The sequence below is a fragment of the Rattus norvegicus genome, chromosome 15 (genome assembly GCF_036323735.1).
Source record: "Rattus norvegicus strain BN/NHsdMcwi chromosome 15, GRCr8, whole genome shotgun sequence".
NCBI lineage: Eukaryota > Metazoa > Chordata > Mammalia > Rodentia > Muridae > Rattus > Rattus norvegicus.
Window position 1 is genome coordinate 54,978,799 of NC_086033.1, and position 20,520 is coordinate 54,999,318.

The window sequence follows — 20,520 nt, forward strand, 5'->3', positions numbered from 1 at the left end:
ATTCTCTTTAATTGGGAGCCCAAAGGCCGTGGAATCTTTGTGTGAGAAAAACAAACAAACATACCCAAAAGCTCTGTTTAATCATTTATTAGCAAGCGACTCAATAGAGCATTGGAATTTTTGAAGCGTTGTGTCCTGGTGATCTGACTTATCTCCCACAGACCTCACCCTAAGGTGTTGCCTGGTTGACTAAGCTGGTCTTTTCTTCCTCCCTCAGAGGTCAGTGCCTGCCTGGCCTAGTCTCAATCCAATGACCAGGAACCCTCTTCATCCATTTGTATCCCTAAAATCCTACACTGGTAAAACAGAATGTACCAGCTGAGTTCATTTGTAAAAACAAGCCAAAAAAACCATATGTGCCCTAGACCAATCTGTGATTTGTGACAATGTACTTAGGACAAGTTCTTATTTTTCTTCAAATTAAAAAATGCTCCTTTTTTGAAGAGGTTTTGCTTCTGACTGACAGAAGACACTGGCCCACACACTCTTACTGGGCTTACAGCCATGTCCGAAGATGGCCATGTCCTTTGGTCGAATGATGGATCCTGTAGTCTTCTCCACATCTTCTCCTTGTTCACCTACAGTAGTGTCTATTGGCCAGAAGATTCCTGCTGTGTCAGCTCTGGCTTAGGCCAACCTTGAAGAAGTTGAGCCCCTGGATTTTTGAGGGTTTTTGAGCCCCTGGCTTTGTTGAAGGAGGGAACTATTTTAAATTCTCCATGGAATTCTGGATCACAGATCCCTGAGAAATCGTTCTTGAGAATAACCTAGGCTGAGAAAGAAATCCAGTCTAGATCTTCAGTTTTCTTTAGTATTTTGAGATTCTAATCAAAATTAAGCCTGGGAAGAGGTGCGTTCCAGTTCCGACCATTTTTGTAGTAACCGTCTGTATGACCTGCCGAGGCTTATTTAGATTCCTTCAACCGGAGTCACTTGTCCATACAGCAATCCTGCGGTGTTCACCAGCCAACCGGCTTTTGATGAATGGTATGTATCTGGGCACGATGTTGAATACCTTTAATTCCAGCACTGTAAAAGCAGAGGCAGGCAGATCTCTGTGAGTTTGAGGTCAACCTGGTCTACATAGCAACTTTGAGGCCAACCTGGTCTACATATCGACTTGGAGGTCAACCAAGGGTGCATAGTAAGACCCTGTCTCAAAGCAAAACAACAAAAATTTTTTAAATGGAGATTTCCCAAAATGTTATAATTGAAGACCACAGGTTTCTGGAAGCGAAACCGGTAAGACAAAATGAAGAGTTGCTTGGAATATCTTAATCTTTATTTCTTTTTTATTTTTAAAGTTTTTGTATGCCTATGGATTTTTTTTTGCCTACCTGTGTTGTGTACCTGTGCCTAAGGAAGTCAGAAAAATGAGTCAAATCCTCCAGAACTCGAATTACAAATGGTTGGGAGCTGTCAGGTGGTTGCTGAGAACCAAACCTAGGTCTTCTGGAAGAACAACAAACGCTTTTAACCACTGAGCTGTCTCTCCAGTCCCATATCTTTATTTTTGATTTTGGAATTTAGTAGGACTCCATCCCATGAAAGAGAAGGTGAGGGGGTGGATGGTTTATAAGTAGGTGGGGGGAGTAAGCTGAAGAAAGCAGATACGAGAAACAAAAATCAGATTGTCGTTTTAGAATCACATTGGAAGCTAAGGCAAGGAAGCAGAACAGTAGAACCATAGCTCCCTGGTTAATGCTAGGCCACACAGTGTCAGATAAACGACTACTGACAATAGAGTCGTTGGCTGAGTCGGTCAGTCCTGAAAGAGGTAATTCCTATTACAAATGAGTTTTATTAGGCACCAAATAGTACAGTGTATTAAAAACAAAACAAAACAAAAATAGGCTCTTACAGGAAAGAAAACTTCCCCTTAAAACCTTGAGAGACACTTCCTTAATGGTGAGAGTGAAAAATAGGAGAAGGTTGAGCTGCTTTGAGAGGGATGGCAGGGAGCTGCCAGAGGAGCCTCTGAGGAGGCTTTTAAGACATCTCAGAGCAAAGGAAATATCAGACTCTTCTAAGTTTGAGGGGGTCTGGTGAGAAGTTTCACACTCTGTGATTTAGCTCAACATAATACACAACAAAGATCATGGAGGACTGGGCTACAGGTGAAGACCACAGTGATGAGGGTGGGGTGGGAGTGGGGTAGGTGGAGGCTCCCCTGCTAGGTGTGAGAGCTTCTTAATGCAAGGCCAGGTCTGATCTCTTTAGGCCGTGGGAGCTTGCCTTATAGGAGTAACTTCTGTCTTTTTAAGGGTTAAAGAGGGAGAGTTCATTAACGTGCCAGTTAGAACAAAACTGTTGGAGACGTTGCGACTGTTGTATCATCAGCCCTAATTTCTGAAGGACAAATAATTTCCATAAATGACAATGAACCTCCCTGTAAATTGACTCCATTTTGATTTTTTAGATCCTCTTGCAGGAGCTTACTCTAAAACAAGGTCTTCATACAACTTTTACAGAGAGATATCTGTGAATGGGAAGATGGGCATTGGTGTGGCAGTCAGAGGATAATTTACAGGAATTAGTTCTCTCTTTCTACCGTGTAGAATCTAGGATCGGACACCGGGCTTTGTGCTAAGATGCCCCTGAGCCATCCCAATGCTGGTTAGTTATGCCCGTCAGCTTGATACAACCTAGAATCAGCTGGGACATTATCTAGATCAGGTTTATCTGTAGGGGATTGTCTTACTCATTAATTGATGGACCCAGCCTATTGTGGGCAGCACCATTCCCTAGGCAGTTTCCTGTAGAGCAGTGAAGAAGACTAGGTGAGCAGAAATGAGCAGGCAGTATGCATGGATTTGTTTCTCCCTACTCTTGACTGTGAATGTCATATGACTAGAAACTTGAAGAAGTTTCTGCCTTGATTTGATGGATGGTAACCTGGAATTGTAAACCAAGTAAACCCTATCTTCCCTAAGTTGCTTTTAGTCAGAGTATGTATCACAACAATAGAAATGAAACTAGAACACATTCATAATAGAGTGATAGGATGAAATGAGAGAAAAAGTCCTCAAAGTATTTGACAGTAGGTAGAATAAGAGAAGACAGTTCTTTCTGAAAAATACCATTCGTTGAGACTTTTGGGTAACTGAGGTAACTGAGGGAGAGTTGGCAAGGTTGACAAACCAGAATTTTTCCTTTGCTCTAGGACTTTTATTTTATAAAGGCGTGTGGATAAAAGACCATTATTTTGTGTGGTAGCAGTGAGCAACAGGATGAAAATCAGTTGGCTGACAGTCTGGGAATAATCGCTGGGTTTTGCTTCTCTGGTTTGGTCTGGTGTGTCTACAGAGCTGTGTAGTGCATAACAACTCAGATAATAAAGAAGCTGGCTTGAGACCAAACACAGCAAACCCAGTCCCGTGATTTAGAAAGTTGGCTTGTTGACCCTGTAAACTAAGGGGTGGAGGAGGAGGAGAGTGCATGACTCAACAGAAAGCTAAAAACATAGAGCTAAGTTGCCATTAACTACCACATGTGAAGGGCCAGTCCCAGAAGGACTTTGTTTTCCTTTCTCACAAGAATCTGCTTTTAAAGTGATACTAGCTTTACACTTCACCTTGTTCTTTCTGTGAAGGAGGCTAACGTGGGAAACTACATTCTAGCATCCTAATTCACTTAGATCTGTTCGGTGTGCTTGGGATGTTCTGTTGCTGTTGCTTTTACAAGTTCTTCCCCTTCCCCTTTCCCTTTCCCTCTGTTTTTTCTCAAGACAGCAATTCCCTCTTCTGCGAGACTTTGAAGTTGAACAGAACGATTAGGAAGCATCTTTTGCAAACACAGGGCCCTTGCTGAAACAACATCACTGAATATGCCTTTTGAAAAGTGTTCTTGGCACCGGCCCTCATGCCCCAAGTGTGGCTTTAGTTAGGCCGCTTGTGGCTTTGTCTCAGCTTTCAAAGGGAAGTGGCTCTTCTAGGTTACAAGAACTCTTCAGCCTCTACAGAGACTTCAAGACTGCTTGTGTCACCGTAGCGGTGGCTGTCCTTTCCTGCGTGTACATTTTCTACCTCCTAACGGTCTACTTCTAGAATCCTTTTTAAAATTTACATGATAGCAGTTTTTTGTAATCTTTTGGGGTTTTTTTTTTTTGTTTGTTTGTTTTTGTTTTCCCCCGGAGCTGGGGACCGAACCCAGGGCCTTGCGCTTCCTAGGCAAGCGCTCTACCCCCTCGCTTTGTATTTTTAACTCTCCTGGAGCTCATAATGTAGCCCAGGCCGACCTCGACCCAGTCACGATTCTGCCTCAGCTTTCAAGTACTGGGATTCCAGGCATGAGCCGCCATGCCTAGTTAGTATAGGTTGTTTATTTGTTTCTTTTTTTCTTGAGACAGGGCCTTTCTATGTAGCCCTGGCAGTCTGGGAACTCTGTGTAGACCAGGCTAGCCTCAAGCTCACAGAGGTCCGAGTGTTTCTGCCTCCTGAGTGTTGGGATTAAAGGCATGTGCCATCATACGTGGCATATATCTTCACTTCTCTTTTTTGCGACAGCCCCTCCCACCTTCGCCATCATGGCACCCTCATGCCTAGTCTATAGTACTTATTCAGACTTGTGGATAGTTCATCACAGGGGATGAAGAGATGACCCAACATTTAAGAGCACTTGTTGCTCTTGCAGAGGACCTGAGTTCAGTTCCCAGCACCCACATCTGCTGGTTCCCAAACATGTGTGACTCTAGCGCCACAGAATCTGATATGTCTTCTGGCACATGCACTTATGTGCACATAACTCCCCACACCCACTGAATGAGTGTGCACTGCGCATGCACACACAGACACACACACACACACACAATTTAAAAATTGAATAAATAAAAATAACACTCTTTTCTACAATAAACTCACTAAATGACCTTCCCCTCAAGCTTGTTACTGGAATTTTTACAGCAAAAGATCGGGTTTTGGCATCCCCCAAAGGCAAAGCTCACCTGTCTCAGTACATCAACTGAAGAGAACCAAAATCAGAAAGATCAAAGTTTATCAGCATGGCCACACTGGATGGAAGGGAGAACAGATATAGAAGTCAAGTGATCCCCATGTTCGTCTTTGGGGATACTGATATGAACTTGGGGTTGAAATAGAAGAAAGATTAGGGCAGTGATGTGAGGTGCACATAACTAAGCACTGACTAAGCTGCAGTCCTCTGCCTCAGTTCCAGCTCTGCAAGGCGGTCCAGAGTGGAGCCTGAGAGGGAAGGGGCTGGACCTTATAGGAGGGCGAGATGGGTTAGGTAGGCAGAGTCAGAGGGAAAGTGAGCCAAAGTAAACACAACAGACATAAAAATGAAGGCAGGAAGGAATGCCAGGTTTTCATTTTTACCCTTCCTTTTTCCTGTTCTCTCTCTCTCTCTCTCTCTCTCTCTCTCTCTCTCTCTCTCTCTCTCTCTCTCTCTCTCTCTCCTGACATGATCTAAAGTAGCCCAGGCTGGCCTTAAACTTGCAAGGATGAGTTTGATCTACCCAAACCTCTTGCATCTACCTCTGGGATTATAGGCGTGCACCACTGTAGCAGCTGTAAGCTGTGATGGGAATCAAATCCAGGATTTAGTGCATGCTAGGTGTGTAGTTGAACTACACCTGAAATGAACTAAAACCCCTAGATGGCTGGGCACACTCATGAGGGACTTTTGCTTAATTGAATCATTGGCAGGGGAGAAGATCCATTTCTAACCTTGATCTTTGAAGGTGGGAAGACTCACCTCTCATCTGGGCCACACCTTGTGCTGGGAGCCTGTATAAAGAACATCAAAGAAGGAAGCTCTTGCCCTTTGCCTGTCTGCTCTGGTCCTTCATAGCACTAGAGTCTACTTCTTCAATATTCAGCTTATAGTGAAGACCAGCTGAGCCATCCAGTCTCCTGGACTGAACAATGAATGGATTCTTAGACCTTCTGTTCGTAGACAGCCATTGTTGGATTAGCTAGACCAAAGCTTATAAATCACTCTAATATATATAGAGATTCATTCTATATGCTAGTTCTGTTACCCCAGAAACCACAGGGCAATGCACTGGGCAAACGTTCTACCAACTGGGATAGCATTTCCCAGTCCTCCTTCTGACTTCAGCTCTACCTTCTGGGCCTAAGTGAAAAACCACATACCCCACCCCCTTTTTAAAACTTAAGCAGCTTCTAAATGCTCTTTCCAGAATTTTGGCTTGCCATAGCCATGTGATGGTTGGTGTTTGTTGACGTGCCAGGAACCAAACTCACCTGACAGATGGGCCTCTGGGCCTGTGTGTGGGAGATTGCCCTGATTACATTAATTGATGTGGGAAGACTCACCTTAACTGTGGGCTGTACCATTCCTGGGTAGGGTATACTAGACTGCATAAAATGGAGAAATCCATCTGAGGACATTCAGCTCTCTCTGCTTATTGACTTCAGCTGTAGTACAGTTCCCTCAAGCTCCAGACACAGACTGGTCAACCATGATGGACTGAAACCTAAGCCAAAATAAACCCTTCTCTCCTCACTCATATTGGTCACGGTATTTCACCACAGCAACAGGGAAAGAAGAATACTAAAATAGTCCCAACACCTTTTTAGAATTGTCTTAGTAATAAATGCAGCAGTAAACCACTGAACTGAGAACAGAACCCCCATTGGAGGAATTAGAGAAAGGGGCTTGAGACCCCATATGAACAACAATGCCAACCAACCAGAGCTTCCAGGGACTAAGCCACTATACATGGACTGACCCTAGGCTCCAACTACATAGGTAGCAATGAATAGCCTAGTAAGAGCACCAGTCCTACAAAGGCTGGACCCCTGGTGAATGGGATTCTTGGGGGGAGGGCAGTAATGGGGGAGAATGGGGAGGGGAACACCCATGTAGAAGGGGAAGGGGAGAGGGTTAGGGGGCTGAAGGACAGGAAACCGGGAAAGGGAATAACATTTGAAATGTAAATAAGAAATACCCAATTTAATAAAAATGGAAGAAAAAAATAATAAATGTAGATCTCTTTGTATTCAAATGCATATGGAATTTGGGGTTTTTGTTTTATTTGATATAAAAAAAAACAAACCCTAGATCTCCTCTATATTGAATACTTTAGGCTTTAGATGTCATCTCATGGTTTCCCCTCATTCAAAATGAGAGAAACCTCATTGGGCGAGAGTCCATGTTTAGAATATATTTCTTTATCATTAAAACAAAAGGAGAAAAAGTAAATGGAAAAAGCGGTAGAAGGAAACAAGAGGAGGCAAAAACAAAATCAAAAGAATAAGGAGACAAGGTCAGTTATAGCCATGCATGATTCCCAGCCCTTAGAATGTAGAGGTAGGAGGATCAGAAGTCCAAAGCCAGCCTCTACTACAGAGCAAGTTTGAAGCCATGCGAGACTCTGTCTCAAGAAACAACAGCAGCAAAATTGGAAAAGTGGGCTATCACAAAAGAAGGTGGTGGTCCAAGGAACAGAGCCCATTCAAAAGATACCGGGCTTCCTGAGTGTGTTCTTCAAATGTCGGCACACTTCATATTTTCACCGCTTGGCTATCTTTGTATGCAAAAGAGATTGACTCCTGGACTTTCCCTCCTGCTAGACAGACAAGTCCCCGAATGTTCAAATCTCTTAAATAAGCTGGTACGGTATTTGCATATATCCTCTGCGCTTCATCCTGCGCACAGCCATGCAGCAAGCTTAGCATCTCTCAATTATACACAATGCCTAGTGGGTGTCAGCGGCTTATGGACCGGCACTGGCGGTGCCATATTGTTAAGGAATATACAAGAAGAAAAGTGTACGGAGGATCAGTAGAGCTGCAGCTTTTAAAAATATTTTCAATATTTTCCATTGATTGACTCTATAGATAAGGACACAGAGGGCTCATTGTTCTACACAAATCAACTGTGGATGGCATGTAGACAATGTGACAGTAGCCTGGTAAGGCTTCTTACAAGATAAAGAGTTTCAGTTGAAGTAATGGAAAGGGTTTGGATAAAGACACGGCAAGGAGAAAACAACACCTTCAATAGAAAAATGGACAACACCGAGACCAAGAAAAAGGACAGAGCCAGAGGAGGGAACACTCAGCAGGCAGAGGTATACGCTGTGTACTTATAGGAAATAGGGCCGCAGGGGCATATTGTGGGCATATTGTGGGTTAGGCTTCCAGGACTGTAACAAAATCCCTGAGATAATGATCTTATAGAATAGAAAAGATTATTTTGGACATTCAGTCCTCAGTTGGCCCTGTGGCTCTCGGGCTTGTGGCGAGGCAGCATATCATAGCAGGAGCACTGGGTTGAGAAAACTGCTGGGAAGCCAAGGATGATATGAAACGATCATGTCTCTCAAGGCTTCTCCTACTTCTCAGAGGGTACTTTTCTAAGTAGAGCGTAATACTAGGTGTTGTTTCCTAAAAACCTTTCAATGATCTAACTGCTAAATCACTTAAAATTCATATGTTTAGATGATAGCCTTTTTCAGACTGAGTCAATACAGTCCACTCATGGTTTGATATGCTACAGTTCTCTCTATTTTCTTATACATTTTGTGTGTATGTTATATTTTGTATATTCCAACTAATGATACATAAAGTACATATGTAATTTAAACCTAAATCAAAAATAGGAAAATGTTCTAAGCAGATGATTAAAATTACAACAGCAGTAGCAACAACAATGACAACAAAAAGTGACTGGCTTGGGAAGCAGAAATTTCTGGAAACCAAACTTCAAAGTCTCATGTTCTCAAACTCAATAGCCAGAGGACTCTGCTTTGTGTTCAAACAATGTTCCAGCTAATAGAATCAAAATGCTGGAAAACAACCCTGAGAGGCCTCCCAGACGTCACTGGCTACCCGCTCCCAAAACATTTATACTGTAAAGGTCAAGCTTTTTTTTTGGGGGGGGGGGGGCTTTTATTTTTTTTTTTATTTTTTTTTTTTGGTCTTTTTTTTTTCGGAGCTGGGGACCGAACCCAGGGCCCTGCGCTTCCTAGGCAAGCGCTCTACCACTGGGCTAAATCCCCAGCCCCGACTTTTATTTTTTTAAAGCTACAGGAAAATCACTTTTGACATTATCACTTTTCAAAACTCAAAGGAAGGACTGGACTATTTCGGTTTCCTGCAGAACTGTAGACAGTCGGCAGGTATATATGGACCTAAGCGAGCTTTCCAGCAGGGGACCCATAGAACACATTGTATGTGGTGACAGTTCCTGGCTAATGTAGTGGTTTAAATGAGATGTTCCCAACAATGGAAAGCATTTGAATACCTGGTTTCCTGTTGGTGGCACTGTTTGGGTGGGTTTAGGAGGTGTGGCCTTAAGGGAGAGGTATGTGACTGGGGATGACAGGTTTTGGGAAATTTAAAGAATTTAAATTTAAATAATTTGAAGAACCATTTCTGGTTCACTCTCTTCCTACACTGGTGGTTCAAGATGTGAGCCCGCGGCTTCCCGCAGCCATGCCTTTACCTGCCGTTGTGGGATCTAACTTTTGGAGCCATAAGGCCAAATGAATGCTTTCTTCTATAAACTGCCTGGCACCCGATGTTTTATCACAGCCACAGAAAAGTAAATACTGCAGGTCAGGAACACACACAGTGTAACTAGTGGGATAAAAATAGTAAGAAGAGGAAGGGGCTGGAGGAAGCTGCGGAGGGGAACTGCAAGCAGAATATTTCATATAAAATCTATTTTCAATAATAAGAACGATTAGGAGCGTATTCCATCCTTCGTTCTCATAGCTACAGGATGGAAGTGTAACCTAGGCTCAGACACTCTGGCGGCTCCTTCCTGGGACTCTGGGAACACTTCCGAGGCCAGCATTGGCGATCAGTGTCTAAACTGTCTCTCATATTCCCAGCCACTAGCTGCCTAGATGCCAATCCTTAGAGTCATTTCCGGTGCCATTGGAGTCCTTTTCAGAAGGCTCTTGCATATACCTCAGAGGTTTTCTCTATTATTTTCCCTTGGCAGGTTCTAAGCTTTACATATCAAGGTCTTTGGTTCATGCTATGTAGGTTAATTTTTGTGCAGGGAAAATGACGAAGATCGAGTTTCATTCTACATATGAAGATCCAGTTGTGCCAGGACCATGTGTTATAAAGGTGGCCTTTTCACTAATGTATACTTCATAGCTTTGGTGAGAAGTGAGAAGGTTAGAACTAAAGGTTCGTTTCTGGAACCTCTACCATATTCCACTAGTCTACGTGTTAGTTCTCTGTAACAGCAGCAGGCGACTTGAAGCAGCAGCTCGGTCATGAAGTCAAGGGTTGCGACATCACCCACATTGCTCTCTCTATTAAGGCTTGTTTTTTTTTTTTTTTTTTTTTTGGTTCTTTTTTTCGGAGCTGGGGACCGAACCCAGGGCCTTGCGCATCCTAGGTAAGCGCTCTACCACTGAGCTAAATCCCCAGCCCCTATTAAGGCTTGTTTTAACTACTTGGGACCATTGGTGCTTATATACTGAATTTTTGGATCTTTTTATTTTCTTTGAAGAATGCCGTAAGGATTTTGCTGGGCATTACGTTGACTTGGTCTCAGTAACTCGACCTTCCTCACAATGTTAATGCTGCCTATCTGTGAGCATGGGCATCTTTCTGTTTCCTGAGAATGGTTCCAGTGCTGTCTTCAGAGTCATAAAGCTTATACTGTAGAGTCTTCCACCTCCTGCTTAAATGTATTCTTAGACACTTCCCCCCACTTATCTCTGTCCCTCCCCCACCTCTCTCCCTCTCCTCTCCCCCTCTCTCTACCCCACCTACTCTTCCCCCTCCCTCTCCCCCTCCCTCTTCCCTTCCCCTCCCTCCCTGTGTGTGTGTGTGTGTGTGTGTGTGTGTGTGTGTGTGTACACATATGATCATGTGCATGCAGGTGTGAGGTATGTACATTTGCATGTGGAGGTCAGAGGACATCTTCAGGTGGCTTTCCTTAGGTGCTATCTGTAACTTAAACTTTTTCGAATCCTACTTTCAATATGGGCCTTAAATGCTTTACCTTCCCTTCTAGCCCAGCCCACCACCCAGCAGAGATAGTGGAAAAGAAAGGATATTAGGACATGGGGGAAGTGGACCCGTTTTAGAAATTGTTCTTCGGAGCAAATGCCATCTGCATTGTCAGGAAATCAGCAGTTCGGTTCACAGCAGCCGCAGCTTGATCCACTTGCAAATACTTCACGAGTATACCAGCATTCCAGTCCCCATAGCAAACACGTATGGGTAGCAGTGGTACACCTAGCAGAGACAGCCAGGCCTCAGCCAAATCAGCAGGAGTCAGCGTGGGAGTGTCTTTGCTGAGAGAGGCACAGCCAGGAACTTCTCCTGGGGTCTCCTGGTCCTTCCTGCTGAACTTGTGTGAGGCTGAGGCCAGACTGTCTCTGCTAGATAGTGCCTGGACCACTGCTGATTCCCGTTTGCTATCCCGACTCTACCCTACTGGACTGCTGGTGTATCCCTGGAGTGTTTGCAAGTGTGTTGCACTGCCACTGCTGACCTTTGAACTGAACTAATGATTTCCTGACAACACAGAAGGGAGTTTCTCCAAAGAACCTTTCTAAACAGGTCCACTTCCTCATAGCCTTCCTTTCCCACTACCTCTGGTGGGTAAGCATTTAAGAATCATCATTAAAAGGAGACTTTGAAAAAAAATTAAAGCTACAGAACGCTATCAGCTTGCTCCTCGTAGCTTGCTCAGCCTGCTTCCTTATGGCTCCTGAAACCACCAGCCCAGGGGTAGCACTGCTCACAGTGGCCCTCCCACACCAATTATCAGTCAAGAAAATGCACCACAGGCCATTCTGCTGGGGTCATTTTCTCAATTGAGGCTCCCTCTTTCAAAATGGCTTCAGCTCCGTGCCAAGTTAACAAGGCCCTGGATTAAATTCTTCTGCTTATGCACCCTCTCTCAGGTCAGCCATAATTTTTACCAGTAGATATTAAAAAAATCATTTGCTCATTTCTGTTAATACCTCTGACTTTACTAATTGAAGAGTCCCTTGCTTTTTGATGTTTCTTACACTTTTTCTTTCCTTTAAACATTATTTTTATTAGATAGCATCTTGCATTGCTGAATGTAATCTTACATTTCTAATCCTCCTGCTTCTGTCTCGCAAGTGTTAGGATTATAGAAATGCACCACTGTATCCAGTTGTATGAAATGCCCTATAGGGCTTTGTGCATGCTAGACAAGCCCTCTGCTAAAATACATCCCAGTCCCATAAACATTTTAAAAATTAAATTAAACATGTCGATTACATTTATCTTCCAGCACATGTGTGTACACACATGTATGTATGTATGTATATACATATATGTGTGTGTATGTGTCCTCCAGCACACACGTGGCAGTCAGAGGCCAGTTTGTGGAGAATTAATTCTCTTTTTCCATCCAACTCAGGCCTCCAGTCTGAGTAGCAAGGTCGCTTGCCTGCTAAGACTCGTTGCTGGCCCTCACTTAATTCTTTAAGTTATCACAGTTATGGAGTTATAATGGTGGTTTCATTTCTTTGTTCTCCTTCATCCCCCTCCTCACTGCCCTGCCGTCCCGTGCCGTTCTGCACCCGCCTGCCGGTCCCTTTCCTAACAGCTGCTTTTCTGTTTTTACGTCATATTCCCCACATCCTTCCCCCCTCCTCCTCCCCTTAATATCTCTTCATCTCTCATCATCCCTTGTCTGGCTTTATCACACACACACACACACACACACACACACACACACACACACACACACGTATATAGATACATAGATACACACGGATTTAATCCTGGGTTCTGCATATGAGAGATAACACAGAGTATTCTCTCTTTAATGAATTGATATTTGCAAGACAAACCGGGGGTTGTGACTGAAGATGCTCCGTGTGGAATGAAAGTAATGAGAAAAGTACTTTGGTGTTTATGCCAGGGAACAAATGATAGCTTAAACAAGAATGTCCAGACTGAATTCAGTGGTGCCTGCCTGCAGCCTGAATCCCAGCATGCATGAGTTCCGGGCTAGCCTGGGCTACAATGTGAGACACAGTCTCAAGAAAAAAAAATACAAACCAAACCAAAATCCCAATGAGCAAACAGAAACCCAGAGAGTATACGTGTCTGCCTTCGTCATTATAGATTGCTTCCTGCAGCGTACCTGGATACAGGGGTGCTGTTTCATTTCCAGATACGCAGTCTATCTCAAGGACAAAAGAATATGGGAAATGCAAACGAGCCTCCAAAGCTGCATGGGATTTTACCGTGAATCTGTACGAATGAGTGTTTTTGTATTGTGAGTCATTGAATAGTGATGAAGACTCACGGCCAACCAAAAAGCAGCCCTCCCTGTGAAGCAGCAGGCATCCAAGAAGCTGCTCTAGATAACCTTCCATCTAGCTTCCCTCCGGCCTACTTCAAGACCGGGAGAGGCTTCATTTATTAAAGTTCCAAGGAGCCAATAGAAAAAATATTTATATAAAAACCCCTTTAAGTTAAAAAAAAATCTTTAAAAGGTGCTCAGGCAGATAAAAGGAATGCAGAATCAGGTGTACTTTTTGAAGGTGAGAGGAAACTCATGCCTGTTAAGAAGTGTACTAAATGCAAATGTTTTCCTCAGGATAGCCATGGTTTGAATGATCACACTGCCTAAAAGGGTTGTGAGCTTCATCTGAAAGAAAGTGTGTGGCCTAAGTCAGCAATCACGTGGTAAACTGCATTCGCTTTGAGAGGCCACACTGAGGAAAAGAGATAACAGGGAAATCCAAAGCTGGCCTGGTAGGTCAGATCTGAAAGCTCAGCCCCTGGACTGCTAGTCCAAGAGGATTTCTGCCTGTACGTTGAACAGTGACCGTCACAAAGGAGGCTGTTTACCAAGGAACGCAGTAGAGGAGGAAACACCCAGGGTCGTCTTCCCCCATCTGAGGTCAGGACTATTTTTTTCTCAAGTCACAGGAAGATTGCAGCTGGTGAACACAGCAACTTCTAGACCAGCCCCCGCTTTGTTGGATGAGACCTATCTTTAAAAGCAAAAGAGAGGGCTGGAGAGATGGCTCAGTGATTAAGCATGAGAGGACCTAAGTTCATTCCCCAGCACCCACCTGAGATGACTCACAATTGCCTGTAGTTCTAGCTCCCAGGCAGACCCTACGCCTCTGGCATATAGCCTCACATAGAGACATGATTTACATATGATAAAAAAATGAAAATAAATTTTAAACAAACCCCAAAGATTATAGGAACAAACACAGTAAGACATTCCCTGAAAAAAAAAAGATAAAATTGCATTGAAGCTACTCTCTACTCACTGTAAATGAAACAAAAGTGCTGTTAATGAAGCAACATACATTCAGGATATTTCCCAACATGCTTTAGTCTCAGTTAAAGCCACATCCGTTACTAAACCGGAGGCAGTACCCCACAGTGACTCTGCATTAATATGAGGGAGAAAATGGTTCTTTCTGTCTTACTCTTTCGGGCTTCTATGGACCACATTGTTGATGGAGCACGCTGCTGCATCTACTAGGCAGGCTTCCCTTCTTTTTAAAACTTTGTATATTTTGATACCCTGGTCTGGGACGTCACTCTGTTGAGGGATTGCTTGTCTAGCATGCATGAAGTCCTGGATCCCAGAACAGATGTGGTAACACACATATAATTTCAGCGCACGGAGGAGGTTGACCCAGAAGGATCCAAAGTCACAACTTTGGATTGCATAGGGCAATCCTTTCTGGTCACACTTCGCAGGGAGATGGATGATACTCTGGAGGCCTAGGAAAACCCTGTGTGGTAGACATTAGCAAAGAAGAGCATGACTCTCATTCTCAGAGACTAGAGTTCGCTTTATGAAGAACAGTGGAGGGGCGGAAATAAGCCAACACGCATACTGCAGACACTGGAGACTTTGTTCCCTTTTGGTGTTTATATGTGTCTCCCTGTGTAGTCCTGGAGGGCCTGGAACTCACTGCATTGAACAGGTTGGTCATGAACTTGTATCAATCCTTCTGCCTCTGCCCTTACATGGTTTATAAAAGTCAGGAACGTTACAATAGGGATGAGACTGTCCCCTTAAAAAGAAATTGTGTGCATGGGCATGCACATGTGTGGAGTCAAAGGACAATTTATAGGAGTTGGTTTTCCATTTCCACCATGTGGTCCTGAGGAGTGAACTCAGGCTGGGATTGCTCTTACCTGATGAGCAAACCCTGTAAGGGTCCCTTTTTAAATGACAAATCCGTGGGTAGTTGCATACAATTGTGCAAAGATCCAGATGTTCGTGGAAGACAGTGGGCTGAGGTGTGGGCACAGTATAAGAGGCAGGAGAAGGGACGTGCAGATGGCGTTGGTGCCAAGTGCTTTGCCAAGGCAGGGAGTCACATTAGCAAACCCGGTTGTGCAGTAGAACACAGCCCAAGACAAAACCGAGGCACCCAGGTGGCCGAAGAGAAAGTATTCAGAAAATACTTTACAGACTTCAATATTTTAGAAGCTCCACTATCTCGATCAAGTGGTATCTTCAAACATCCAAGGAGAGAGGCCAAGACAAACACACTCTAAGCTGCTAACTAAGGACAAAAGCGAGCCCCTGAGGAACAACAGCCACCCTGCACTTAGCCCTGTGCCAAGACAGTTGAAGCAGATTGTTCCTCAATGCTGCTGCTCTTCTGAGGGAACTTTCCTCAGCCAGCAGGCCCAGGGCAGGAGAGAGCTGCGGAAACCCAACAGACACAGAGAGAGCCTAAGAGCCTAAACAGAGTTTTTAGCCTCACATCCTGTGCTTATTTTTTTTTTTTCAGTTGCTATTTTAAAAACTAAACATTACGTTTGTGGTCAAATTCTTTTCCAAGTTCAAGAAAAGAAAACAATATGGCCATGAAAAGAGAAGAGTTTAGATGGAGTTAATGACCTTGCAAATGTAGACTCTTTTCTTCCTCATTTTAAAAACAAACTCTGGAAAAATGGTCAAAGAGCAGGGGGAGGCCTTTGTCTGCTGCCTCGTCCTGAGCTGGGCCCACGGTGAGCCAAACAAACAGATCTTATCTCACGGAAGCCCTGGGAGCCAAGAGATGGCCGCCTGCTGCAGAATCATACTGACTCTGTATGTTCAGTTAATTGGTGTCTAAGAGGTGATTTTGCTTACACTTAAACTTTATTAAAACTAGGCTATTTTCATATTCTTAATTATAAAAGGAAAGGAGTTTTAATTAGAAATGCTTTAGTCTGTTTTATGTGACTGTAACAGAATACTTGAAGTCAAATAATTTACAAAGAAAAGAAATAAGGTAGGTAGGGTGGCCCAGCCACCCTGGTTGACATGAGACCCTGTCTTTCTTTCTTTATTTTAAATTAACTTATGTATTATATATACAGTGTTTTGCCTGCATGCCAGAACTGGTTATCAGATCCCAGTATGGATGGTTGTGAACCAACATGTGGTTGCTGGGAATTGAACTCAGGACCTCTGGAAGAGCAGCCAGTGCTCTTAACCTGTGAGCCATCTCTGCAGCATGTGACCCTGTCTTTACAAAAGAAAAGAATCGGGCTTATGCTTCTGGAGGGTGGGGGATGGCATCTGTGTGGGTTTTGTGATGTGTCTTAGTGTGATTCTTTCTATCCCGAGAATCCTGTGTCCATGCCATTTTCTAACCCCAATTACCTCCCTACCTCCCAATCCTGTGAAAATAAGAAGTGGAAGATTGTTTCCCACACAGTAGCATTGGGGAGACACATTGCATATGCCACAAAAAGCCAACAGTTTCCTTGTGGCTTTGAAAACAGTCTTACTGCACTGCTGGTCCAGAGAATGCTTTGGTTTGGTTTAGATGGCACAGGAAGCCCTTCCCCATCCCGAACCCTGCTGTCACCACACAGTGCATTGCTTCAGGCTCCTGCTTCAGGATAACCCATCCCAGAGGTGAAGGTCAACCTCAGCAGAGGGGCACCTGGTAGACAAAAGATTCCTTAACTGCATTGAGAAATTGGTCAAGATAGCCAGGTGGAGAGCTATGCCCGGGATCTTAGAACTAGGAGGTTGGGGCAGGAGGAGCTCAGTGGGGCCTGGGGGTGGGAGGTGGGGGTGTTGCTGCATAGTGAGCCTGTCTCAAGACCAAAATGGAGCAACATTTACTTCAAGTGGAACGTAACAAGCATCAAAAGTTGTGTCTCCTTTGGAAGCAACAGTGTATCGTAGATAACGGTGTTCTTCCACAGAACTGAAAGGCAGGGCTACATTCTTTTCTTTTTCTCTAGCACTCTTTTTCCTTTCTTTTCTTTTCTTTTCTTTTCTTTACTTTTCTCTTCTCCTCCTCTCCCCTCCTCTCCCCTCCCCTCTCCCCTCCCCCCTCTTTCTCTCTCCCTCCCCCCCCCTTTTGTTTTTCCATTACAGGGTTTCTCTGTGTATTACTGGCTGTCTTGGAACACATTCTGTAGACCACGTTGGCCTACAACTCCGGCAATCCCCCTGCCTCTGTCTCCCAAGGGCTGGGGTTAAAGGCACACTCCACTACTCCCCAGCAATCAGTTACATTTTAAGCCTCTCAGTGTGGTGCTGCTCTGCAACACAGCAGTTTTCCATAACCACTCTAACAAATCATTATTCATCGTAAATGTGACTGGAAAAAAAAAGAGAGGTGTTCTTACATAGTTCCTGGGCCAGAAGTCACAACACTGCATCTCCTCTGAGATCAAAGAGTCGGCGGAACTGTGTTCCCTACAAATGCTTGAGAAGTGAAGCTGTCCCTTCCCGCTTTTGGTTTCAGAGAGCTGTGGATACTGTAGTTTGTGGCTATTTATTTATTTATTGAAGCAAAGGCTCACATAGCCAGGCTGGTCTTAAAGTCCTGATCCTCCTACCTCTGCTTCTCAGGTGTTGGGATAGCAAGCATGCAGCTCCACATCCTGCTGTCATTTCCCTCCTCAAAAAGGCAGACGATGGCTCAATCGTAAGAGTGCATACGTGCCGGTGTGTAGGAACCCAAGTTCAGATCCCTAGCTCACCACGAAGTCGGGGTATGGCTGAGTAATCTCTGCACTGAAGGAGGTGGGGCCAGCAAGTCTAGCCAAAAACTAAACAAACAACCAACCCAAGCTTCAGGTACAGTGAAGAACTCTATCAAGGGATAAGATGGAAAATGTTTGAGCAGGATATCTGACGACCTTCTATGACCTCTAAAGATGAACACCACTATGAACACGTGTATACAAATAACACAGAGTAAACAATAGCAGTAGCTGCAACAAAAACAACACTGGCTTCTCAGTCATACTGAAAAGATAATAATGAAAACATATTGGACTGTAGATATGGCTTAGCAGTTAAGAGCACTGACCACTCTTCCAGAGGTCCTGAGTTCAATTCCCAGCAACCACATGGTAGCTTGCAACCATCTGTAATGGGATCTGATGCCTTCTTCTGGTGTGTCTGAAGAGAGTAGACAGTGTACTCACATACATAATATATATATATGTGTGTGTGTGTGTATATATATATATATATATATATATATATATATATATATATATATATAAACCCACATATGTTTTGATGCAGTTAAGGAGAAATTGGGCTGGAGAGATGGGTCATCAGTTTACGGCCCATGTTGCTCTTAAGGATGGGGCTTGATTCCCAGAACCAACATGGTGTCTCACAGCCATCTATAACTCCAGTTTCAGGGTGTCCTGTGCTGTCTTCTGACCTCTGCAGGCACCAGGCATGCACATGGTACACATACATATGTGCGGGGCAAACATTCATACATATAAACTAAGTAAATCTAAAAAGAGAAAAAGGAGAAAGCAACAAAATAGAGACTATGTACAAAATATATAACTGTTCAAGTGGCTAAGTCTAGACTTAGTTTCTAAAATGATGTCTATGTCGGCAGGGAGGTGCACACCAGTGTAGGTCCCCATGGAGGCCAGAAGAGAAGGTAGAACCCCCCAGAGCTAGAGTCACAGGTGGCTGTGGGCTGCTGGTGTGGGTGCTGGGAGTAGACAGGTCCTCAGCGTCCTTAGCTGCTAAGCCGTCTCCTGGCCAGCCCCAGAACAGCTAACTCTCAAGTAGGTTTGTTGTTGTTGATATTGTTGTTGACGTTGTTTGTTTGTTTATTTTGTTTTAGTAGCTACACATTGGTCATAACCCTTTAGGTATGTGTAGGAATTGCTTTTCGAATGACAATGGCAAAATACCTCACACACCAAACAGAGGGAAGGCAGAGTTTATTTGGCTCAGTCTCAAGACCTCGAGGCAGCTCCAGGATAGGCAACTGGGAAGCAGAGAGCATTGAAAGCTGGTGCTCCACTTGCTTCCTCCTTCACTCAGTCCAAACCCAGCCTGTGGCGTCATGTTTATGGTGACCCATTCTGAATTGTTTAACCCAATCTAGAGTCTCCCTCTAGATAGGTGTGATTCTAGAATTCAAGATGATTCTAGATCCGGTCAACTTGCCAATCAATGTCAAATGCTACAATCTACTAATTCATTTAATTTTCATACAATTCCCAGTGAATTGGTGACTGTTATCATCTCCATTCAACAGGTAGCCAGGTACCTATTAATAATTAGCTCACGATTGGCAGAGCTTGGATTTCAGTGCAGTGAGGTGATTTCAGAATGCTCTTAAATATTGTGCTAGGTTACCTCCTGTTTGCTGTATATTCTTTTTGATTAAAAAATAAGTGGCTATTCAGGATGAAGAAATAAACAAGTACTGCTTCTTTCTTGCTGGGTTGAAACCAGCTCCAGATTTTGTGGTTTAAAACAACAGTTGCTTTTTGTCTTCACCGGCCTTCAACTTGCCCAAGCTCGGCTAGCACCCTCCACAGCACAACCATCATGGGAGGTGCGGGCAGTGAAGTGACAAGTGGGTTGGTATTGGCCAGAGGGTCATGCCTCACAGCATGGTGGCTTACTTCTAAGAGGCCATCTTGGAGAATACACAGTGTCATTTCCACCACAATTCCCAAATCAGCCAAAATGAAGCAGCAAACAATTGTTACCTCTCAGTGAAGACTGTGAGTGCTCTCTTGGTTGTTGCAAATTGAGAATGCATGCTGTGTCACAAATACCTTTATGCATGCAAGGACTTGGTAGCAAGGGAGATATGGAGTAGGAAAATGTAATCACTAGGCTAAGGGGGATGGGGGAAGCTCCCACAGCTGATGTAGGTCAATGATGGAACACCTGCATTAGCATATGTACGGCCCCCAGGGTCAGCCCCCAGCATCCACCACATCCCTCCCCAAACTGACTTTAAGCTTTCAAAAGAATTTAAAATTTTAACATAGTATTTGGGCTGGTTGAAGGTGCCTGATAAGTTGATTTATGATGTAGAAAACTGACAGGATGAACCTTTGAAACGATACAGAGATGGAAACATTGAACCACAGGAGGGTAAGCACAAGGACTTTGCATAATTTAGTAATTATATAGATAGGAGAAATGTCAGCCGGGCTTGCGCACACCTTTAGTCTCAATAATTGGGAGGCAAAAAGAAGCAGGCGGATCTCTGTGAGTTTAACGCCAGCCTGGTCTATGGAGTGAGTTCTAGAATAGCCAGGGCTACACAGAGAAACCTTGTCTCAAAAAACAAAAAAC

General features: G+C 44.0%; 1 pseudogene; it reads left to right on the top strand.

Moving 5' to 3' along the window:
* The first annotated feature begins 514 nt into the window (after positions 1–514).
* The window catches only part of Tyw5-ps1 (tRNA-yW synthesizing protein 5, pseudogene 1), a 105,910-nt pseudogene continuing 85,904 nt past the window's right edge, over positions 515–20,520 (top strand).